This window comes from Dermacentor andersoni, chromosome 1, assembly GCF_023375885.2.
Source record: "Dermacentor andersoni chromosome 1, qqDerAnde1_hic_scaffold, whole genome shotgun sequence".
NCBI classification, from domain to species: Eukaryota; Metazoa; Arthropoda; class Arachnida; order Ixodida; family Ixodidae; genus Dermacentor; species Dermacentor andersoni.
This window is the reverse complement of record NC_092814.1, coordinates 169336078-169362558: the sequence shown is the minus strand read 5'-3', so window position 1 is coordinate 169362558 and position 26481 is coordinate 169336078.

The window sequence follows — 26481 nt, the reverse complement described above, 5'->3', positions numbered from 1 at the left end:
TATCAATTTTCCTTCTTTTTTCTCCTTTCGTCATCAGCTCGGACGTGACTCGCTCGCCGCCGCTATCCCTGCGATCTGCCCCACGGCGCGTCGCGTGATAGAAGCAATGGAACTTGAAATCGAATATTACGATATACGGGCCCTGCATTGCCTGCGCGAAGTCAAATCGAAGAGTGTGTGCTGACGGTTCACGCTGTGCCGTGAAATTAAGGAACAAGGTGCGGTACTCCCCAACTAGAGAAAAAAGGGCAGGCAAATAAGGGATCTCCACAATATCTTCGCGTCCTGACTGTATAGTTTTACCAGCCTAACGATGGAAGCGCTGGACCAGCCGAGGCTGAACCCTTATGATTGCTGAACGGCGATTTGCGAGCTATTCACGCTGGCGATAGCACTGGGAATTCTATCTCATCATGCAAATATCTCCTTGACATTGGCTTTGAAGCGGAGGCCACGGGAAAGCTGACCCAGCCCTTCTACCGGCCAACACAGTTATAGCGAGAGCAACTTCGTGGACAGTGTCGGCAGCAGAGATCTGGGCCATTCCGATTAATGCTTCGCTTCCGACCGACCTCTGGGCGCTGCAGGCCGGTGGCGATGAACCGCAGCGCGCAATATTCCTTCCTCTGCGTGGAATGACCACTGGTACGCTTGCACCCGAGTCTCCTCCAATTGATAGCGTAGCCTGCAAAAAGTCTACTTAGAAAGCCAGTAGGGGCGGTGCAAATGATTATCTGTGATCTCTTTGAACACGTATCGCACTTCCAGGCGTGGTCGACACCGAAAGAGCAACACCAAACAGACGACAAAGGCAAGTAATAGCCTCCGACGCAACCAACGCACGCGCGCGCGACGCCCGCGTGTCTCCGAGGTCGCGCGACGGGCGCGCGCGGCCAGGGCCGCGAGCCGACAGCTAAGCCACAGCAATGGAACCAAAAGCGGACTACCCCTTCGCCGGTTCTGCTCTCAGCCAAAGACGGGTTCGCTTTGGAAATGATTGACAGATGCGTGACGTGACCATAATTTGCGGTGCCGCCCCGCTTTCTGTGACGGCCTCTGACGCAAGCAAAATTTTGACCAATCAGATGAGGCCAAGTGAACCGGTTCCCTTCCGAACCGTTCTAAGATTCGGCCCCAGCTTCGTGGTTTCTGGACGAAATAGGAAGGAAGGAAATCAACTTTATTCAGGTCCTGCAGGCCACGAGAGCTTTGGGCTCTCATGGAGTGGCGTCTCCCACGACGGAACCGGAATAACGGTGTAGTCGCTGACGTCACAAACACATGGTGGCCAGTAAAATGTTATACATTCGCGGGGATCGGTCGGGAACACGCAACTAATCTTGAAAATTCATTTTTTAGGAATACTAAATGACTTGTAGTCATATGGTTTGGCACAAATAATTAGAGTGGAAAAGAGAACGAATATTCAACATTTTATTAAAGTCAGCCACATCGAGAAATCACCGGGGTTGCCCTTTAATGTCCGCCCAACCGAGCGATGGGAGGGAAAATGTTAGGCGTAACGTAAGAGACAGAAGGACAGCGATGTGGATTAGAGATCAAAGGGGGGTAGCCGATATTCTAGTTGACATTAAGAGTAACCAATGGATTTGTGAAGGCCATGTAATGCGCAGAGCAGGTATGGTCCATCAGAGTTACAGAATGGGCACTAGTGGAAGGTAGGCTCAGTCGAGGAGGCAGAGAATTAAGCGGTGTGATCAAATTAGTAAAATTGGAGGCATAACTTGGAATCAGCTAGCGCAAGAGAGGGGTAATTGGAGATCACTGGGAGACGCATTCGTCCTGCAGTGGACGCAAAAATAGGCTGCTGCTTCTGCTGCTACTGATGATGATTATGATTATAAACATTATGCGTACAGGAACACGTGCGCGCATTTCGGTTTGTCTGGGAAGCGGGTGAGCAGCAGCGCCCTACGCCGAGCTTACCGAAATAGCCTGGCACACGATGCTCGGACAAGAGCACGCTCCGTGCGCATGCGCCTGCCATCACTGCTTTTGCCGCGGCGCTACGCGATACGGCGCTCAACGCCGTGTCGGGCGACACTCCCGCGAGATTATTACCCTCTTATAGGGCTGTACGCATCCTTATCTAGCGCATTTCTTTTTATTAACGAAAGACAGAGTTTGCGTATACCGCTTTAAGCCGACTGGACGACAGCTCATCCACGAAAGGAAAAAAAAAAAGAAAATCGGTGCAAATTTAGCCGTAAATGCGAGAAAAACGCGTGAGCATTACGTCGCATCTCCTTGAGGTGCTGGATACATGATTTAAACCGCGTTAACCACATTGCGCAGTGTTGTTCAGGAGCTCACTCGACATACGGCCTGCCTCTTGGAGGGACCGAAGTGCAACTGACGGTGGTCCGTAGCAGACCGCCCTCAGTTGCAGTATATGAGACTTGTACGTAACGAATTACATGTACTTAAGTACTTTTAATGAACCATGCGTCTGGTAATTTTGTAATGATCATTTCGCTTACTCGTTAACGCTCACTGTAATTCAGTTGCTTTCTTCAGTAACCAATTGCACGTAGCTACTTAATTTTTTGAAGAACCAAGCTATAACAGGCGACGCAGCATTGAGAACTTAAATTGGGCAGGAACCACGCAGTCCAAAGGGATGAAAGCGTGTACATGGGTCACCTCCCTCCACCGATCAGCGTTCTGCAGCCTACGCCTCGATCACCTGAACATGCTAGGCGTGCAGGTTTGCACACCTCTCCTGGAAGTCCGACCTAGCTATGATTTCATTTTATTACCTTAAAGGCCACAATAAATGGAGCGTTACATAAGGGGTGGCAAGAATAAAAATACATATTTTGTTGTATACATGGACCCTTCCTAAACTGAAAAAAAAAAAAATTCTGAGGCGTTAGGTGCCAAAACTACGATTTTATTATGAGGCACGCCGTAGTGCGGGACTCCGGAATAATTTTGACCACCAGATGTTTAATGTGCACTTAAATCTAAGCACACAGGCGTTTTCGCATTTCGCCCCCATCGAAATGCGGCCGCCGTAGCCGGGATTCGATCCCGCGGCCTCGTGCTCAGCAGCCCAACACCATAGCCACTGAGCAACCACTGCGGTTGGCTTCCTAAACTGAACCGCTAGAGACTAGCTAAACAAGTTCCGTTTATCAGGAGTTTCATTTACAGAGAGATTGAGCTCAATGGTACACACTATGCTCTTTTCAAAGAGAAATTCACGCTCAAACAGCAGGTAATAGATGTAGCAGATTTGATTTCAAAGCTTCTTGCAAGTTTATATTTGCACGCAGCCGCTGAATATAGCTAGTAGCACATACCTTAATCACAAAAAGAGGGAAAAGAGTCAATTGGTTAAAAAAAAAACAACAAAAAACATATAGCCGTTTTAGTGGCGAAATCACTTTTGATGTCGCCGATAACTTTGACCTTCGTCTCCAGCGTGAACGTATTGTGCGGACATTTTTATACCGCCAGCGGAAACGCTAAGCAAACTCAGAGCTTACCGACATTTTCGGCACAACAAACGACAGCAAACTACGACCACGGCAGAGCCACACTAACCACGACACCAGGAAAAGCCAGCGAAAGCCGCCTCGGGGATAGCGTAGACAACTGAGGAGAAAACTCGAAAGGCCCAAACAGCGAACCCTGTCACGATGCCGCTGAAATTGGCCACTCAGCTTCATTATCGGTAATATTTTAGTTACGTTTACCCGGAGTTCGAAAAAAATGTGGTTCTGTTTCATGAACTTTTTTGTTACATTGTCTAATGCGAAACCTATAAAGCATAAGGCTGTTGTTCTAAGCGGCAGTTCCGTTCAAGCGATTTACATTTACGGAGATTCTATTGCAATAAAATTCTATCTTTCCTGAAATCGCTTTTAGGCGTCCTTCGTAGGCGGTAAGAGCTGCTGCTCAATTCTTGTTCGCTTAGTCAAGTGAACTTCTGTGATGTAGAAAAAAAAAAAGATTTTGGCTGTTAAGCACATGGGTTTCTATCTGTTTGATAGGTGGCTCTCATGCACTTATTTCTGTGATTACAACGGACGAACAGCATTTTTAAAGCTGAATGATATGCATTTATTTTGATTACATGAAATATTTGGCCACGTTTTCAAGGGACGTCAACTTGCAATGGCAAACGAGCCGAGGGCGCCGAGAGGCGATCGACCAGATGTTGAACGACAAGACCAAATCGCGCTACTAAGGTTCGCTAGGAATGACCACTTCGGATGTCATTGCCAGGGAATGTCAACTACGGACGATTTTGCAGTTTTTCGCTATCCTTCTCGATTGGAAGCGCCTTCCCCTAGCCCCAGCTACAATGAAGCGCTACGCTTCATAGAGGACGCAGACCGGAGCACCATGGCGTTTTGAGTGACCACAGTCTTGAGCCCAACGTGTTGGTACGTTGCAACACAGCACTTGTAGCCAGCCTGCAATGAGCGAGTTTTCAGCGTCTCTCTCCCAGATGTCTTCACAAGAAAACGAGGGAAGGTTACCGAAGAAAATTTTGAAAAGCAATTCTTTGTGAAGATAAAGAACGCGCGAAGAGCTGCATAGGACACATTGAAAGAGCCAGGCCAGCTCGTTCTATTTACTGCCTTCGGGAGAGGTTAATAAATGTAGGGAGGAAAATAACGTTAAAGTATTGGGTTACTTTTTAGTACTTGCTCAATTGCTTTTGTGGAGCAGTAACTGATAACTGTAATGAATTACATTTTCTAAAGAACACTGTGGTATAAAGTTTGTAAACAGCGATGAAGTGCCTCAGACAGGCTGGCCAACGTTTCGATAGGAGGACCTATCTTCGTCAAAGGACCTATCTTCGCCTTTGACGAAGATAGGTCCTCCTATCGAGACGTTGGCCAGCCTGTCTGAGGCACTTCATCGCTGTTTACAAACTTTATACCACAGTGTGCTATTCCATCTGTCAGCCCCTTTCTTGTTTTTGGATTTTCTAAAGAAGTCATTGTAATTGTAATCGGTTACCTTTTTTCTGTAATGTGTGCAAGGCTGATATACCAGGTGTTTTATTTTAACGTTTACAGAATTTTTAAAACAAACCCGAGGCATTTAGCTAAAATCTACTTATTGACTGGAATACTGAGAGATGTATACATTACCTACACTGGAAATAAATACGCATAATAGACCGATGAACATAACATCACTAATTATCTTTTGAACGAATTATTTTGGCGTGTATAATGAAATACATGAATTAAAGCTAGTGATTTCACAAAGAACGTCTATTTGGACGTTGTCCCCCTTATTTTTTTTTTTTGACAAAACGTCCTTTTACGCATGGAAGCAAAAAAGCTACTTGAACATCACTGCCTTTCGCCCCAAACTTTGGGAACGGAAAATTAGAAACTGGTGTCATCCGCAGAATTCGTTCGCAGTGGATATGACTTTAAGTATCCGGCTACAAATCGTGGATGGCAACGTGTGGCGTAAAGTAATAAGTCTAAAAGTGAGTTAGTAAAGATTTCCTGATTAGTCAAATATTCACTTTCATTTTTTGTGCAAGTAATGTCTGCTTGTGAGAGTGATCTAGCACAAGAATAACTCTTGGCCCATTGAAAAATCCCGTCACATACACACACACACACACGCACACACGCACACACACACACACGTACGCACGCACGCACATAGTCAAACCATAAGAAGTCAACAAACGAGAACATCAAGGAAGGCATAGAGAAATTACTTGTACTTATTAATTGAATGAAGTAAATTATAAATTATAAATTAATGGAAATAAAAATGGATGAGAAAGGAACTGACCGCAGGCGAGATACGAACCCACGTCTTCCCATTCCGCGTGCGATGCTGTTACCATGTGAGCTACCGCGGCGCCTCTTTCCCACCCACTTTCTGGGGTATTTATGCAGTTAGGTTTATCTACTCCAACTAACCCTGGGAGCATATATATATATATATATATATATATACACGCACTTTTAGAAACTGCCATGCTGCTAGAATCTCCCATCTCCTGCATCCCACACATCAAACACACATGCATTTTTCCACATTGGCAACCCTAATGCTGATGCATTAAGATATTTGGACCATGGGCTCGAGCAACATATGCACTGAAAGCCATCAGAGGCCCATCCTGCACTTTTTAAAGATGACTGGGCTTAGTGGTCGTCTTTGAATGCGAGGTCAACGCTGTTATGAGTGCGCGCGAATCACTTGTAATCCCTTTCCTTTCTTCTTCCTTTTCTTTCTTTTCACATTCCCTTCCCATAGTTCAGGGTAGCAAACCGGGTGCAACATGGCTAACCGCTCAGCCATTACTTTTATCTCTCTCACGATATTAAGCATTCTTGTAAAATGGTCGTGCTTTTGCAGATAAATTTGACCTTCGTTCGCTTCACTTACCTATTCTGTAAACCTCGTTATCTCATCCGGGAAAAAAATACAATGTGCTATGAGCCACATACGCGCCACTAAATTGATCGTCCCCGCGACTTTAAAGTTTTTGACTTCTCAAAGGTATCCTAAAATGAACCTGAAAACAATATGACAATCAGATGAAACGCGCTATGGGTTTTATACCCGTTACGTGAATGATGTGGAACCTCAGTCAGAAATAATCTTTTCCAACGTTAGGCCAGGCACTCAAATAGCCTTGCGCACGTTCGTTAAAGGTCCTGGCGCCCACTTTCTGAGACATCTGAGTGCTCAGTGACAGTCAAGTGTTAGACGTTCATAGTGACATCGCATTGTTTGCCGAAAACTTCTAAAGGAACGCAACTATTCTGTCGAATGATTGTAGCAGTGCGATACACCAGACGTCGCCCAGGCAGTTGACGCAATGTCACCTGAAAAGGGTGGATATTCGACCAGCTTTAGGCGCATTGTCTGCACTGATACTTTTTTTTTTCTCAGAATGTAATGCATTTCTATACTGAGGTTTCATTCAGGAGGCTTCACTGGGGCTTTAGACTGATGATCTTGTGCTTGCGACTAGCTGGAATAGTGCAGGATTTTTCATTTCGTTATTTTAAGAAATATTTGTGACTGGTCCTTACTCATAGACCATGTCAATCTATATAATCGCATCTAACGGTATAGTTTACTGCTGGATCGGTGTTGATTGAATAAAGAAAATAAACATTAAGCAGAAGGGAAACGTGCCAGAACTGTTTGTTGCAATACCAATTCCTGTAAAGTTGAGTTCGATGATATTTTTACTAATAATGCAAAAGCATTATCGTACCGCATGCTAAGCTCTATCTTAAATGATTACTTTTTGCCCACACCAATCAAGATAGTTATTGCCACTGACGCTTCCCAGAATGAAGAGAAGTGTGGAACTGGAATATTTTCTCCTATTCTCGATTGTTCGTTTTCTCTTCGCCTCCAAGAATTTGTATCGGTCTTTTTTAGCAGGATTCTTAGCAGTAATTATTGCCCTCCGTAAACTAGATACATCAACATGTTACGCAGGCATCGTGACGGATTCTCTGACTCTGTGCTCGTGCCTCACTGCTTCTGGCAACTCCCAGGTTTTGCGAGCATTCAAATCGTTAGTGCCCCCTCATTTAGCTGGCCTATTTTTAAACGACATGGCAGATGCGTGGGCGAAAGCGTCCCTGAATGGCCCGGTCATTCAAATCCTACCGGCATCAGCTTTCATCATATATGGGCTAGATTTCTGAGACAAATTACGCTGCGTGAATTCCGTGTCCCTTGTTTAACAAACTCCTCAGATTTTTCAGCGCTTGCCGCATTATTGGAATAGTAAACTCTGTCAAACGCGAGCACTTGAAGTCGCAATCACTTGACTACGCTGCCAAATTCCATTTTAAATTTTACCTGCACAGAGCTGGTCAGGCTCCCTCACCGAACAGTCCCTCTTGCGGTGAACGTGAAACAATAGTGCTAAAACTGATACAGCGCAACATACAAAGGAAGAAACAAACCGAGGCGGCCCGATAAAGGAACAGAGCGCTGACTTCCAACTGGTTTATTGGCAAGTTGCACGAAATATATAGCTACAAGAAAGCATCAGGACATGTCGTCAAAACACTTCACAAAGCGTCACACCGATGAAAGGCTACACCATCATGCAGCGTTGTGACGTCATATCCTGATGCATTCTTGTAGCTATATATTTCGTGCAACTTGCCAATAAACCAATTGGAAGTCAGCGCTCTGTTCCTTTATCTGGCCGGCTCGGCTTGTTTCTTCCTTTCTATGTTGCGCTATACCAGTTTTAGAATGTAATACCAACTAGCCCAATCCTCAACCCTAGTGAAACAATAGCTCATTTTCTCGTTGATTGTCAAACACATTCTGATTAAAAAAAATAACATTAGAAACGCCGTTCCGCCTTTTTAGATTAGATTTATATGTTCAAAATTGAATATGTCGCTGTGTGGTTGGCGATGCCATCGAGGGTTTTATTTAAGGGTCAGAGAGATTTCGACATTAAAATCAGAACTATTGGTTTCGTTATCTTTCTACAAGATCTATTTCGATTACCTGTATTCTTGTTTTCATTTATTCCTGCATTGTATTAAAAGTAAAAGCTAAAATCTATCTATTAATTCTCACATACCTATTCACAAATTTTGTTGACATGTTGAGACGAAGACGAAGGGCTTCTCTTGTGCAACACTTTTCTGGACTTCTCACTGCACTTGTGGGGTCTACCGCCCCCTAAATGGCGGTGATGTATGTACAACAGCCCGCGGACCCTCCCGGTTCCCGTTCACCCGCGGAAATCGCTTCGAGGAAGCGAGGAAATACATCGAACGATAGCGAGGACACAGAGCTGTACTCTGCATCAGGTGACGAGTCCTCGGAAGACAGCTTTCGACTTGTCCAGTATCGCAAGGCCAAACGAAGAATTATCGACGAATATTCGGCATCAAGTTCGACAACCGTGAAAAGTGCGCCTCAACGGTGGCTTCATTCCATCCTGTTTGTGCCACAGAACGCTACTGACAACCTACGCGTCCTAACAGGCAATCACTCTCCGTGTCTCTACCGTACCGAACAAGATCAAGGATATCAGAATAAACACTAGGAGAAACATACTGGCAATCGATGTGATGAACCCGAGCGCGCTGAAAACACTACAACATGTAGCGCAGCTTGCTAACATCATGGTCCGATCCATCGTGCCAGCGAATGGTGCCACATGCCACAATAACAGGAGTCATCTATGACATTGCAATGAAATACCTAACGCAGACCTCCCAGTTCTCATAAAACCAGCAAGTGAACACAACGTCATTGTGCACGTTGGTCACCTCGGTAACATACATTGTGCGAGGATAACGTTCAAAGGTGACTGTCTTCCATCCTACGTACCCGCCGTGGTTGCTCAGTGGCTATGGTGTTGGGCTGCTGAGCACGAGGTCGCGGGATCGAATCCCAGCCACGGCGGCCGGCGGCCACGGCGGCTTAGATTTAGGTGCACGTTAAATAACCCCAGGTGGTCGAAATTTCGAGAGTTCTCCACTACGGCGCGCCTCATGATCAGAAAGTGGTTTTGGCACGTAAAACCCCATAATTTAATTTTTCCATCCTACGTGAACATTAATGTTTTGCATCCATCCACCCATCCATCCATCCTACGTGAAGGTTGGTCACTTTCGCCACCAGGTTCGACCATTTATTCCAAGACCAATGCAATGCTTCAACTGTCAGAAGATTGGCCATGTGAAGGGTGTTTGCAGAAATTGCGCAGTGTGCCCTCGATGCGCCGAACCTCACTCAGAAGACAACTGCGGCGCAACCACGTTGAAGTGTCCTGACTGTCAAGGTTAGCACTGTGCCTCGTCCAAAGACTCTCCCCAGATCAAGAAAGAAATCACCATTCTTAAACAAATGTTGAGAGACAGCTCTACCCACAATGAGGCCGCTGAGAAAGTCCGGCGAAGACGACGTCACAATCGAAGGTCCTCACGAGGGAAAACATAAACTTTTCAAGAAACGTCGACTCGTCAAGAAGCACCGTCAATAGAAGTTTCCAGCACTCCAAACACAGATACAGATGTTGGAATGGAGAAAACTGCCAGATCTCTCTCCGCGAAGGAATGGCCGCCAGTTAGCGTACAACACCAGGAGAAGAGCCACAGCAGAAACCGCCCCCAGTACAGCAAGGTGCTGTATCCGAGTAATCGCGGAAAACAGATGAGCAAGTGATAGCTCTTTTTAGGCCCTTAATGAATGCCATTCTCGTGTTGCTAAACAACATGCACACATCGTCTGCCAGAAGTGCACTTTAAACACTGGACACTCCGAGTCCGGTGCTTGTAACCCTTGAGTAGATCATGGCTCCCCAGCCGCTGTCTTTCAGGGATAAGGTCCGAAAAGCAGCAATTTTTGCATCAACATCAACGGTGGCGACTATAGTAATCGCTAAAGACCACCTTGTCAAGACCTACATCGAAATTGAAGCGCTGAGGACCCATATAAGGCATCTTGCCAGGACTCCTCGCCAAACCTAGCCTCGCCAAACCTAGCCTATCTACCAGCGGACAGACCACGCACCTCTTTCAGCCAAACCATAAACACACATGGGGAATCATTGCCAGCTCGTTTCACTCCGGCTGCGAGACCTTCGATTCCTCTATGGTGCTTCGCTCAGCCAAAAATTAACCTGACAACACCTGACATTACGAAAAAAAGCTGATGTATCATCACCAGCCCTTAAACAGCTCACGTTACTACTTTTGTACGAAAACTGCCGGACTCTACACCTATCTACACTGATGGATCTGTCCTGCCAAACAGCTCTGCTGCGGCAATCGTGATACCAGCGAAATTTACAACCATCAAACTTAAGGTGACTCACGCGACAACATCGACAGCAGCAAAGCTCGCAGCGCTCCTTACCGCCCTTCATTACATCGGTGATGAACCGCCACACAAGTGGACGATCTTCTGCGATTCAAAGGCGGCACTGCAGTCTATACGGTCACCTTTACGATGCGGACCGCACGAAGAGCTAGTATTTCAGATTACAGAGACAATGCACCATTTAAGTGATGCAGTCCATGAAATAACCTTCCAATGGCTTCGATGTTACTGCGGGATTATCGGCTATGAACGGGCCGATCAAGCTGCCCGTTCAGCCCACACTGAGGACCATGACATACTAATACCACTTTCTGGAATTGACGCAGCACGGAAGCTCCGCCTGCTTGCTTGCCAGTGCACCACGTCGCAATGGAATGAGCCACATTCCGGACTATATTCCCTTGATCCCACATTAGGCTTTCGAGTCCCATCAAAGCTTCGCCTTGGAGACGCCACGCTTTTGTATCGACTGTGGTTGGGCTTGGCTTTTACCAATGAATGAATAGAATTTATTGATAGGAAAGACAGAGAGGTCGACCTGAGCTAGTGCGCTCTAGTCTGCTACTCTGCACTGGGGAAGAGAGAAGGGGAGCGAAAGTATTGGGATGGATGATGATGATAAGAGAAGTGGTGAGTGCTTATGTACATGAGACAGTTGTCTCGCTAGAGCCGCTCGTCGAGCTTGGTGTCCTACAGAAACTTCAACAATACTTTTGTTGCACCAAAGCCTATGCGTGCCGCATAGGGATGGCCGACACTATAACCTGTGACCACTGCGGCCATGGAGAATCGATTGGCCATATTTTGTGGAGACCGCCCGCAGAGGGAATCCCTTCGCCACGAACTCAACCAGCTGGACGACTGACCACTATCGGTAGAAGGAATTCTACACCATCGACAGAACCTAATGTCACAGAAGAAGGCCGTGCAAGGGTTACTGCTCTTCTTGCGATCTACCGGCCTTTGTGAACATCTCTAACTGGAACACCATTTGTTCGTGTGTCTCTGTGTGTGAATTATTTTCTTTTTTTAACCCTTTCCTCTCTCCTGTTACTAACCCATATCTCCCAACCACAGCGTAGGGTAGCAAACCGGAGACTAATATCAGGTTAACCTGCTTTTCCTCTTCATCTCTTTGTCTCTCTCTCTCTCTTGTTGACACCTTATATTTCTTTTGTCTTATATCATTCAAATATCCGGCTCTTGGCCAATCCGCCTGAGTGAGTACGTGCCTGTGGGCAAAAGGGTGGGCGCAGGTCTGCCAGACGAACTGAGGAATCGTCCAAGACAGAGAGGAACGAATCACGTGGCTGCAGACATGGGGCTAGACACATAAAGAATGAACAGAACATTATAGACCGGTTTCACGCGCTACTGTCGCTAACCTCAGTTGAGGCTCTGCAGTACTCACAGTTCCAACCGTAGCAGTTGACCACGAGCCGCAGCGGTGTGCTGCGGCGGCTGGGCGTAGCTCAGCCAAAAGTGGGCGGCGGCAATGACGCGAGCCCAGGCGCAGCCCGGCCTCAGCAGGCGAGGAACGGTGATGAACGCCGCAGCGCAGCCTGTGTAGCGAGCGACGGGAGCCGGGGCGAAGCCCGGTCCCGCAGGCTCAGGATCGGTGACGACTACTATCTAACTGTATGTGCCTCTACATTGTCACCTCTACCGGTCCAGACCCTACTATCTGCTTAATTGTTCGGTAAGTTCACTCTACCTGGAGCCGACGACGCCATGAGATACAGAAGTACGTGTCACAACTAAAGAATGATTATTCTACTGGAACTGACGATATTAAAGCGGAAGCAGTGAAAACTCTAACTAATGTAGTTGCAGCCGTCCTGGTGCACATATGTAACCTAATGTTAGAAGAAGGGATATTTTCGAAGCAGCTAAAAACGAGAAGGGTGTGTGTCATTCACAAAGGCGGGAGTCATGATGATCTTAATAATTACCGCCCAATCTCAGTTTTATCTGTGTTTTTTTTCAAAAATTGCAGAAAGTATTATCAAGAGGCGATTAATATCTTACCTCACTAAAACATCACCAATAATTGATCAGTATGGTTTCCAGAAAGAAAAATGCACTGAAATGGCACTTATAAAGATAAAAGACAGAATTATTAGTAATATTGAAAAATGTTTATTACACTTGGATTATTCCTAGACTTCAAAAACGCGTTCGATTCTATTAAACATTAAATATTATTACGTAAATTACCGTTTATGGAATAAGAGGTATTGCTCTGGAGCTTATTAATAGCTATTTATCGTCAAGAATACAGTGCACAGTTGTAAACGGTGTTCCATCTGCTTTTGCCGCAATATGTAGAGGCGTTCCACAGGGCTCTATTTTAGGGCCCTTACTTTTCCTACTTTATATTAATGATATTATCAATGTACCTAGTTCAGCTGATATATTTCTGTATGCACATGACACTAACATATTTTTCTCCGGTAATGACTTCTCGAACACTATAGCAGATGCAAACAAATATTTGTCTGAACTATCATTGTGGACAAATGCCAATGAGCTTCAGCGAAATGTGAAAAAAAAAATTTATAGTGTTTAAAACTAAAAATAAAATTCTAACCTTCGAACCTGTCCTCAATTTCAGAGGGGAAAACATTGAACGTGTGAGGTGTACACGTTTTCTTGTTGTGGTCTTGAGTCAGCAGCTAACCTGGACTGAGCATAATAATTACTTGCGTTCCACAAAATTTGCCGGATTGTTAAGTTGTTACCACCACCACCACCAAAATATCACGCGCAGCCGGACTAATGCATAAATTAAGGCTTATTTTACCAACCTGACTAGAAAAAGAACTATATTTTACCCTTATTCAGTCACTTCTCCATTACTGCTTATTTGTATGGGGTAAAACATCTACAAACCTAAACTCCTTATTTATCTTTAAAAAAAAAGCAAGTAGAACAATCGTTATAGTTCCCTACACTTCGAGTACACGAGAATACTGGCGACCACTGGGCCTTCTTAACATCTATAAGGTAATAACACTTCGACAGGCAATAGATGCTCATTGCTTGATCCACAGCGAACCTAACCTTAGCTTTTGTTTAGTTGCACGGCCTGATGCTGTTTATGAACTCCGATATGTCTCTCGCAGAACTCCTGAGGTTAGAACTAACTATAGGCTTCTGACTTTTGAACACACCATTATAACTTTCTTGAATGACATCAAAGATATCGAAACGCTAATACACGAGTTGCCAAGTAAAATACTTTACAAAAAAAGTCATGGATCTATTACTTAGGTCATAAAACACAACTTCGATCTTCTGTAGTCTTAACATGGCATATTATTTACAACATTGCTAGATTACGGTGGTTTACTTATTTATTGATATTTGTGTGCTCTCCTTCTTGTTTCTTTTCACAGCTGTAATTTCAAAAATTATTATCTCGAAGCATTTATATACTGTACAGAATTGTGGAGGTTCTTGTTTTGTGCGATTTTAATGTTACCTTAGAAGAAAGCTACTAGTCATCTCAAATACGCTGTTTGTCACCACCAGGAGGTTAGGCCTCGTGAGGCATACACAGCCTTTAGCCTCACTCCTTATGTGGCGATGTATGTTTGGATGCTGTATATGAAATTGAAAAAGAGAATACACTTGAAAATAAAACCTGAAATGTGGCCCGGCGCTCGATCTGGAGTACCCTGCAAGGGCTCCCCGTGCTGTCCCGCTCCGATCAGCTCGTCGGCCCCCTCGACTCGGGCCGATCTCGAGTGACCCGCGCACCAATCATGCGCACACTCCGCTTTTCGGCCCCGCATATCGAACTTGTGTTCGGTGTGCGGGGCCGGTCCCGAAGCCCGTAAACTTCAAATAGCGTCCTCCTGCTGCAGTTCCGCTAGCATCTATATCTGCATGTAAACTTGGGCTACGCACAAACGGCTTCATCAAAAAAAAAGAAGAAAAAAAAAACGCGCAATACACCGACTAAACAGCAGCCCTCACGTACTGCCAACGATAAAGGAAACCATGCGTTCCGAAGAATTTATGCCTTGCAGATGTTGGTTTATGATAACGCAAAGCGGACCGAAACACAAAGGTGTCGTCTCTCCATTGTCGACTGAGCTATGGATATCTTGCATAGCAACGAAGGAGCCACTTTTGCTATAACCGGAGTCTCGATGCATACGAATCGATTTTACTGTCCGAGACAACGCCTTGTTTTGTTCTGCCGTGACCCGGTATATATTCTTTATTTTGGCCCTTTTTCGCGATAAGGACAACGAGAGCGTGATGCAACGACTCTCGGGTAATCAAATCGTGTCTGGGAATGAGTGCACGTAATAACATTAACAATTTATCATTACGGCATAATTATGGTGATTAGGTGATATCGCAGACCACAAGCACTGCCTATAGTCCGGGAGCAAATTCGCAAAGAAGAAATTGTCATTACAGCGGTGTCTATGCCAGGAAAAATTTCCGTTTCTAATTCGATATGACCACATTTCATCATTAGTTCGAATTACATGCGTCGAAATCTTGATGCAAATTTCACAATGCAGCTTAGTCCCTGTAACTTTCCCCATTTCTTTCATGAAGTTGAGTAACAAGAGCACAAATGAACAAATAACATGAATCATATTCATTGGGCTCAGCACTAGCAGATGCCTATCTGGAAGTAATGTTCAAGTGGAGTTATCACGCATTTTCATGATAATTCATTGACGTTTTCAATAAATTTAAGTTTTAGCTTCATAAAGTACTGCCGGATAATGTTATGCAATTTATTAATTACGCAGCACCTGACAAGGTTTTCTTTTTTTCATTTGTTTATTCTTTAATCATCATTTACTACACCGGTGATATTAAAGACAGCGGTAATTTCGAACACTGCTCAACGAATAAGTTGTTCGACCAATGACGGAATAACTGGGCGACTGGACCTGCATATAACTGCAGGAAAAGACGCTACGAATTCCATCTGGACTACAGGACAATACTGATTTCAGGGTCGTCGACACGTATGGTAAGCCCTTCTATGAAATATGGACCTCGGATTAAGGTAACATATACGTTCATAACAGTGGCTCAGTTAGCAAGGTACACAAGGAACACAAGCGCTAATTAAACTCTGTAACAGATTAACCTGTTGATTTGCTAAGCTTCCGCAGAAAGCCGCACTGCGACATTGTCGTCCGTAAAGTGATGACACGAAAATTATAATGACTCAGTATAAACAAACTGTGTAAACGTCGGAGATTATGCAAACGGTGGACTCGATTTACTTTGCTTAACGAAAGCTTGGTTATACAGGTAAAACATGGAAATACTGCCTAGATATCAGTGACCTTGTTTCGTGTTCAGAAACGGGGGAAAAAAAAAGACAGGAAGACGATTGACGCGTTTTGGTATTGCATGCGTTTTATGTGATTTCTTCAGATGTAGCATTGAAAAAGAATTCTTAAACCGACATCAATGTGTTGCAAAAGTAATTAAAACCTCTTGATTAAATTCTGGAAGCGTAAATGATTATTTCATCAGCACATACAAAAAAATATAACCAATGGAAGAAACTGGTGCGCGCAGTCTCCCCTCGTTCATCCTTCACGATTCTAGACTTGTTTCTTATCCTTTGCGTTTCGGTGAAGCGTTCTTCATGTGCTGACAGAATAATGCGTCAATCATTTGAATTCAGTATGCGATTTCGTAGGTCTGTCTGGGAGAGATGTAAATCCAGCTCTGTTCTCAATGCTGGACAAAAAAAAAAGCGGACACGTCTTTAAGGGAGACAAAAATAAAGAAAAGAAAGTAATGAAAGTCGGAACAGCGAGCGCAGTAGCGAATCACAACTGGAGGAAGATGGCTTAGTGTAAATAATCTCTAGATGAGCTGTTAAAACGCTGCGTGAAGCTCATTTCATGCCAAGTACGTCGTCGCCTTTCCCGCTCACTGGCTTCCTCGTTGAGCAAAGTTGACTGTAAGCTGTGTACATTAGTCCTAGTAGGCAGCTTCTCCCCTGCACACTTTTTTACTCAGCCGGCCTAATGACCTCGCTTCGTCAACCGACGCTGGCGAGATTAACACTCAATTTCTGTCCACTGTCTGCTGGCGCCTCGTTTGCGTGCGTTACCTCGTTTCCCGTAGCGACCTATATATAGATCGTTGCACGCGGGCGTATAAACTCGACAATAGTTTCGAAGAGCCCAGCTCATCCTTCGCGCCATCGTCGCTTGATTCCGCCGTATTTATTAAAGGCTCTCGCCCTATTTGCCACCCGGCGTTCTTTATAAGTGCGGGGGAAAACTTGCGTTCTGTTACGTGGCTGTCCCGAATTTGGGAGGCTCGGTGCTTAATGAAAACTTTTCAGCGGCTGCAACGACGGTCTCAATGAGGCTCCAATTAGGACGGCTGTTTGTTTTCAGCGAACAGGGCCGGCTCGCTTCCTGGTATACCCCCTTTCACTCGCGTTTCTTGTTTCCGCTGTAACGACGGGGTGGAACAACTGAATTGCGCTTGTTCGTTCGAGCCAGTCGGCGGAGCGTACTCGTCGTCACGTTCCCGGTGCTGGCCGCCGCCCATCCGCGCCCCGTCACTTTATAGATTGCGTCGCAGCGTCGTTTCGTGCCGCGCCTGCTGCCACAATAGTCGTCGCGCCCGGGACGACCCGGCGCTGCGAGAGCGCCGCAGAAACACAATGTTGGAGAACGAGTGAAAGTGGAAAATGTGAACGGCCGATACGGGATACTGAGTAGATTTTTCCGTGGATAAGCGTTATACGTTCCTCTTAAACGATACGCGCCCGTGAAACTGGCAGAGCAATTATGTAAAGGAAACGCGAGGCAACTCTAACGATGACTACGTGACCGCACAGTTCGGAGGAAGATGATGCGATCGTGCAATGTTTTTTACAGCTTGTTTGGCGGCTGTTCAATTCGTAATGGAGAGCTGCTGAACGCCGCTCGTTGCTCGGTGCCAGACTCGTGACGTTTAACGCTATGACTTCCCCTCGCTGCTGCTGTCTATACGCCACATTTATCTACAGTACCGTCGTTTATCATGGCTTTCGTTTCAGGTTTCTGTAATTTCGTTTTATTATATCAGCCTATACAGAAGCGGACTATGTGAAGGTAGGTTAGAACTGCGCGAAAAACGAGGACAGCGAAACACACAACACACCACGAGCGCAGACTGCCAACTGTTTATTTATGAAATCAGAGTATAGGCTATTTCAAGCAGGATCCCTAGCACATGACCACATCGTCACTCACACTTGTGCAGATAACATAAGAGAATTCTGCAGACTAACTGTAACACAGGTTGTACCGAATAAACATGAGGGAAAAACAACCCAAACAATCTGTTGCGCGCACAAACATTGAGCGATCAAAAAATGAAGACGGCACGTGTCATAACAGTAACCGAAGTGCACTGTAAAAGAATTCACACCCTTAAAAGTTAAAAAGGGTGTAAATGTGTCTATAATTCACACCCTTAGGGTGATGAGCGAAACGTGAACAAGGTGAATGCAGGAGCCAACGTTTCGACAAGTGGACTTGCCTTCTTCAAGGCGACGTACGCTTTCCTCGCCACAGTATATATAGTTGGGGTTCTTCTAAAGCGGAGAGAGTGGGAGGTGGGAGGGTGCGGAAACGAGGGAAGGTGTGTTAGCTTGTCGAATTGAGAGGAAAGGAACGCTGTGCACAAGGCCAAAGCCAGGGCCACCCCCGCCCCGGTCTGTCAACGTACGCGTGTTAGCCGGCTTGTCAAGGACGTCTGACACGCCGGCTGAAACAAAAAAAAAAAGAAAAGAGGAATGGAGGAGAAAAAAAAGGGGGGGAGGATACGCCAAGAAATCAAACTAAGTGTTGTTGCCTATAGCTTGAAGTTTAGCACAGATTCTAAAGCTCCCTTTGAAACGTTTATGCCTATTGGTTGCAATGTCTTGAACTTATGGATAAGGTATGATTCTCTGTATTTTCTTTCTCGTTCAGAACGGAAATTTGACTGTAAGGTGTAGAGTTTAAGTTCATCAAAATTATGACCTGGTTGGTTGCAATGCTCGGCGACGGCTTTGGGAAGCTTTTTAGCTGTGTCCGCGCGATGTCCGTTTTATCTGACGTTCATTGATTTTCCTGTTTCACCGATATATTGTTTCTTATAGAAGGAACATTCAAGCATATAAATCACATCCGAACTTGTACAAGAGAAGCTAGATTTGACTTCATGTGTATAACTATTTGCGGTGCTTTTAATTTTAATGTCACTTTGAAGGTGCCTGCAGCTTTTGCACCTAGGGCGACAACATGCTTTTATTACGGGGGAATGCTGTTGGCTGAATTTTGCGTGTACTAACACGTCTTTAAAGTTCTTGTTTCGGTGATAGGTAACCCTAGGTACATCCGGGAACGCTTTTCGCAGACGGTCGTTACTTGATAATATTGGGTGGTATTTTCTTAGGATGTTGTTTATGTTTGGGAGTGCATTAGAATATTTTGTTATAAAGGCCGGCGGTCTGTCAGATTCTATTGTGGGCTGTCTCTTCGCCAATTCCGACTGTCTCTCCAATCTTGACGCGGCATCATAAGCTCTATCGAGAGCAACTTGGGGATAGTTCCGTTCTGCTAGCGTTGTTTTAAAGTCATTTAGATGGTGGATATAATCGTGGTCTTCGCTGCAGATTCTTCTTATACGTTTCGCTTGTCCGGCAAAAATTCCTTGCTTGCAATGTCGCGGGTGATGACTGTTGTAGTATAAATATTGCTGGCTATCTGTAGGCTTCCGGTAAAGTGTCGTTCTCAGTTTTCCGTTTTCTATGTAGACCATGGTGTCCAGGAAGTTGATCTGACTAGGAGTTGATCACACCCTAAGGGTGTTTACACCCTTAGGGTGTGATTTATAGAACTGACACCCCAATGGTGCGAGTTATAGACACATTTACACCCTGTTAAGAATGGCCGTACGGGGTGGCAACGTGCCAGCTTTCAGCCCGCTGCACGTGTTCCAAGCCCACCAGACGGGGCGCCCTTCGGAGAACTGCGAAGGGCTGGCAGCGACGTGGCGCGCGATCACCTCAGGAAATTGGTACTTGTCCGAGCCACCCGGGACAAAGCAGAGTTCTACGAAGCCCTCTGACGTCGGCACTGAAAGCTGGGCGGTACCGAGAACTGTCCGGCCTTTTCACCTGTGTGTATGTGCGGCACGTGTATGTGAGCCCTCATCCTCCAAGTCGACACACCTCATCCTCCAAAAAGGCGGGTCATCTTGAATGACGTCGAACTATGACGTCGAGCAAGGGCTTATAAGCAGCATTTGCCGGCTGCTAGTGTGTGCTCGTGTCGTGCTCGTTGTCGGGAGCTGAGTGCTCTGTCATGCTCGAAATGTAGTAGTGAGCTGTGTGCTCGTAAACTGTTTGCTGTATGTTAGTTTTGCGGGCTCCATATGGGAGTCGCGCTAGACTGCCAATGTATCTTGCTTAAACTGTTAATATGTAAATAAATCCTGTCCACCGAGTTCCTGTCTACGACCTTCATCTCCTTCAAATGGTGGCAGCGGCGAGATAGTCCGACGACTCCTACATCTGGTCGACAGCGGTAGGACCGCCTGTCAAATCCTGACAACCCTTCTTCACTTTTAATGGTGTAAATTATTTTACAGTGTGTAGGCAATAAGTGACGGAATGAAAAGGCGCGATGGTACCAGTAAAACATGGTTGCAACAAGGTCAACACTAGTGACGTAAAAAGGACAAAAAATAACGAAGATGACAGAATGAAAAGACAACAATTAACTGAAGTAAAGGTGAAGGTGAAATTATTAAAACCCGAAAACTTGTGAAATGGCATGAAGGAGGAGTAATGAAACACGTTAATATATGATGAAGCTCAGCATGAACTCACGAACTGACAAGTGGTTTCCCAAGAAAGCAATTTCTTCGTTTAAAAGCGAAGCAGACGGCGTGCTGACACACTTGTCGCTGGAGTTTGTAGTGTGAAATGCTTCCACAATCTCCCTTTCTTTCTGGTCTCTCGATCTGAACAAAAACGTCGTGTTGTCCAAGATCGGCTTGCAAGGAGTCTTTTGCTTACCCTCGCCTTTACCTTCACATCCTCTGCAAAGTTGGGCTAAGGTGCCTCCTGCGTTATTCTTTACATTCCAGTTATGTTCACTTGCCCTATCGTAGGAACATCTACCCGTTTGTCCGATGTAGAACCTGTCACAGGTGAGGGGAATTAGATAAACAACCCCATAAATGCACTCAGTTAACTCTTTATCGTGCTTCGTTGTGCACTGAGGCCTACGCTTTCTTTCTTGCGTCACCAGAGGGCACACTCTGCTGAGTTTACATGGAGTTGAGAAGACGACCTTGACCCCGTAACGACTCGCCACTTTTTTAATGTTGTGCGAAACGCGATGAATATAGGGCGTAACCTGCAGTTTACCTTCATTCAAAGTCTCATTAAGTTTTTTGATACCTTTTTTGTTTCTGCAAGAGACTTTCACACGCGCAGGTCACCGAGCTTCTCAAAGTAGCCGAGGCACCTTTAACGTCACGTTGGATAGACAAACTATTTGTACGCGCCAGCTGATGCAGCTTGTTCTGACGCCTAAGTAACTTGTATGCTGTCGTTCATAAAAAGAAATAACAGGTCCTCGTGTTAAACACGAGCGACTGTAGTGCGCGAGGATTGCGTCTCCCAATCGTTCATTGATTATGCGCTAAAATCCGCGTAAACTGCACGCTTATTGATGGTTACCCGTAAGCTGTCTCTCTCCAACTCCTGTATGTATACCTTTTGATTACCTATCTCGTTATTTATATCCGTATTTCTTTTTACCTTTTGCCTCTCAGTCTCCGTAACTCTTTCTCACTACTGTCTCTTGCTGTTCATATAAGTTTCATGAGATACGTATACTATGTGGGGCGGTTCGGTTTCATATCGGTCGACCTGTAAAGCAACAATACAATGACTGCAGTCATTCCGTCGTACGTGGGATATAAAGAGTGGTTTAATATACTGAATTCAATCAACAATAGTACATGAATGTAGGCGGGAAACGCCACGCGTTAAACGCACCGCACACTTGAGGTGAATATTGCTTCCTTTGATGAGGACTAATGCACGTGTGTATAAGGTGCAATAATTCGTATTAATATTTAAACTTACCTTAGCATTCTGTTCATCGGCGCCCGCTCTTTCTCACGTGACGTCTGACGCAGGCAGGTAGTGTAGGGCAGGGCAGGCAGGCAGCAATGGTCACGTCATTGGTGTCGTCATGGTATAACATGGGCGGCGTCGGCTTACCCGACTGCTTGCCTAATGGGTAAATTTTTTAAGCATGGGCTTGTAATTTGCAAGCAGTCAACGCAGTGGAGTGTACCGCTTGACGGACTTGCCATCGACGCAGAGGTGGTGTAAGTTTCTTGCTGCCACGTTCCGCGTCTCCTCCACTTAGATGCAGATGTCTTAGATGGAGGATTTTAGATGTGGCCCACGTGGCAGCTTTAGTAATCTCGTTGCGTGCGTTTGTAGATGCACTAATTGTGGTTTCCGGAGACGTGGTAGGCTGTGGTGCCGCCAGGGCTGCAGAATTTTCCGCGGCGTCGTTGCTGAACCCCGGGCCTCCTCGGTTTGCACTATCTCTGGGGCTGGCCTGTCGTGCAAGCCAGAAGCCAGTAGTTGCAGAAAAGCAGAAAAGGAAGCTTGGCTTTAAAAAATGCAAGAATTCGGCACACTGCCACTATCTTTAAAAAAACATATCAGGGCTTTCAGCGCTCCGCTTCGCGCTTGTTATTTTTTCACGAGCGAAGCCCTTTTTATGATAGGGTAGTAATCAAGACGGTTCAGTGTTGACATCGGCACGACGCAGTCTAAGCTCGGTAACTATGCGGAATCTATTGTTGCAGTTCTGCTGAAACAGGAACTCGTGTTTTTTTTTTTTGTGTGTGTGTGTGTGTGTGTGTGTGTAAAGTAGTTGACATGCGTTGATAAAAATGCATACGGGATATTCAGCTGGCCGTTTTCGAGCAGCGCGCTGGCGGCGCTCATTACATTCGGCTGGTCCAAATCGAGCGCTCTAAACACACTCGCCTGGTTATTTCAGAGCGCTGCAGTCCAGCTCACAGTGTTTGGAGGCGCTCTGACTTTCGACCTGGGAGCGCGACAGAGACCTGACGGAGTTTTAATCGCGTTTCTCCTGCAGCTTCCGTTGACGTGACGACAGTCGCGACGGAATGCCTCGGTGCCTGCGCTTCTTGTTTGTTTACAATAGAAGACGTGCTGATATGCCAAGACGTGCTTCCTCTTCCGGTGTCAGGTTGCTCATGGCTAGCGGCTGCACGCATGTATTGGTCACACTTTCTCTGGCCCCGACGAAGAACGGGCTACGCATCGTTCCAATCCGTGTGACAGCGCAGTTGGAACCAGCCTAATGTATACTGTCGCGCTGAATATGAGCTGCAACACGGGAGCCGTGGTCCCAGCTACGCCCTCGACAGAAACATAGAGTGGATTTCGCCATTCCAAAAATTCGCATACCGCTTTACAGTGTCGGCTTTCTTTGCGGAGCAATGATACGGTGGCCCACAGAGAGCAGCCCCTACGTCCTTAGCCCTTAGCGCAGCGTGCTTCGTCATGGAGCACGTTGCCCTAGCTTCGTAACTATTCTTGACGTTTTTTCCTCTTTTCCCTATTTTTTTACTTAGCTGCTCGGTGGGCCAGTGTATTATCGCGTCGCGAAGAAAGCAGACGACGGAGAGCAGAGGGCATGCACATTGCACAAATGGCGACACCTTCTCCACTTCATTGCAACTTTCTACACACAAGACGAGGACAGAGACAAGGATACACGAGCGCAGCCTCTTCTCCGTCATCGTACTGTGCGTAAAAAGCTGCATTCATGTCATACCATCACGGCCAAACAGTCATCTTAGTCCACTTCTTTCTCGAGAGCGTCGCTGCAGCTGAGGAACAGTTCGCCGTAATGCTTCGCCTTTAAGCCTTTCTCCACGCTTCGAATTGGCATCATCTCGTAATAGTGAGTCAAATATCGAGCCCTGCGGTACACATAGACTTGTTAACTATGGGTGATTTAGCAGAATCGACATAAAAACTACTGTCGAAGAGAGAGGAAGCAGGAGATCCAGGTTAAGTGGGAATTATTTAGAATGTTGTGAAGTTTCAAAAGCAATTGATAATGAAGAGTATGATTTAGAGTCACTGATTGACGTTTGATTGCGACTACGCCGCCATACGTCGCCGTCGGCCTTCACCATCACAGTCGCACGAAAACCGTTGCGAAACTCCTCTTAACAGCTTCACTGTTCGATTGAGACGCGGCCTGCCACTGATACGCCGAACAAGGATATTGCTTGGCTAATATTCGCTTAGTATAAACAGCTATGTCAAAGAGAGTCTGGGCAGCTTTGAGTCGGAGGGTCCGTGACTCAGTTTCAACTAACACGTTCTCGTTTAGGATCGTTGTAGAATCTCCAGGCACCGTGGAAAATATGTCCTGCGTACGGCTTAACTCTAAGCGCTCGTACTAACTGTATGACGGTGGCATAATAGTGGCAGCTAGTAGAGTTTTCGGCTTGTAACAAATACCGAATCCAGCCGTAGCATGGACATGGGCTTGTTCCTTCAGTGTGCGCCAGCACGCTGAGGTAACCAGCTGAGGTAACTATCACGCTGGTGTACGTGGAGTTTCTGTGACATGACACCGCAACGTGGTCTCCAGTATGGTATCATGATGAGGAGTAGTCCAGATAAACTGGACACTCGCGATCTTCCTTTTGAACCGGATATCCACCGAAGCTCAGCTTCAAAGTTGCCGATCTTCGCTTCATTCCTGTGAAGAGGACGAACGAATGATGACTTCTCCACTGATTGATAACCAATCTCCACATCATATCTGGGTTTGCATATAGCAAATGCGACTTCGACAGTTTTTTCGCTCCAGATGACCACGAAGTGCCTATGGAAGTAGAGAGGCGATGAGGCACGGTAAGGACGAATGCAATACATATGGCAAACAAACCGTAGGAAAGTTTCTCTAATGACAAAGTTCAGTTATTGCGTGGTCTTAGAGACGCGCTTCCAAAAATAAAGAAAGAAAAGGCAAAGAAAGAGACGAGAAAAAAAAACACGAAATAAGATGAAAAACAAGAACGCAGAGCGTGGAACTGAAGACTGCTCCAGTATTATGCTAGTTTAAAGACGCAGTGAATCCGGCCCCGTTCTTATAGATTCTCCCAGAGTGCGCAGGTGGCGAAAGAATTACCCTCAAGTCTCTTCATTCGAAAGTAGTGCATTGCAGGATTGGGAGACTTGTTGTTTGCGCGCTTCTGAGCTGTCTGCTAAGCCCTTTTTGATTAGACGGTAGGAAGTGGTTGTTCTCCGTGCACTATAGACGCTGTGAAATGAAGATGAAAAAGGTAAACAGACCGTATAACACCACACATATGAGAAAGGCTGTAAGCCACAATGGCTCTGTAATGACTGCTGGGCGTATTTCAGCTTTCTTTTCTTTTTTTGATGATTTCCTATGGTCGCTAGTAAAGAGAACTTCTTTCATACACTTAAACATTTTCAACGCCGATTGCTTGGTGATGATGTCGGGACGCGGTTGTAACTTCGAAAGCAGTATAATTATTATCACTAGCTTCTTCTGTACGGGTTCGTTGTGCGAACCAAAAGTTTGGAACAGCAACGCAGTAAACAGGCTTATGAAAGAGGCATATTTTTTTCACCTGCTGCTGCAGTTCTTTATTCGCTGCTCCATTCCTTTTCAAGCGCATGCGGTTAAAAGCACGAAAGGTAAAGGGAGAGAGAGAGAGAGAGAACAAGGATAGGAAAGGCAGGGAGGTCAACCAGAACAGAATCCGGTTTGCTACCCTACACTGGGGGTGGGGGAAAGGGGAATAGAAAGAGGAAGAAAGGGAGAGAGTAAGCACTGATTACGTGGGGGAGGGACACCATACACAAGGACACTATAAACGGTTTCTTAAGCCGGTGCACTTCAAGTACAGCACTAGTGCACGAATCGCTTTTCGAGCCAGTGACGGGTGTGGCCACGGTCCGAGTATCTTTGACTCGGTGAACGGTCTCAAGTCCAGTCGGCGTAAAGTTGCCCGCAGAGAGAGGCCTTGGACATCGTAGCGTGGGCAGACACACAATAGGTGCTCGATGGTCTCCTCGCACCCACAGGAGTCGCACATCGGGCTCTCGGCCATTCCCATACGGTAGGAGTATGCGTTCGTGAACGCCACTCCCAGCCACAAGCGACACATCAAGGTTGTTTCGCCGCGGGAAAGGCTAGATGGCAGTTGCAGCCGTAGCGTGGGGTCCAGTTTACGTATTCTGCAATTGAAGGCACTTGAAATCCAGAGATCTTGGGACTTCTTGCGTGCAAGTAGGCGAAGTTCTCTGGCAGCGTCCAGCCTCGCCAAAGGTGTTGGACGCGTCTTGGTATCTTCGTGGGCACACCGAGTAGCCTTGTCAGCCAGGTTGTTGCCGACGATGCTACAGTGAGCAGGAATCCATTGAAATATAATATGGTGTCCTCTTTCCAGAGCTTCGCCGCCGGTGTAAAAGATGCCGGTATGCACTCTTGATGAGCGCTAATCACTCGTGAAAAGGTCGCTTGAGGTCTCTCGGCGGGT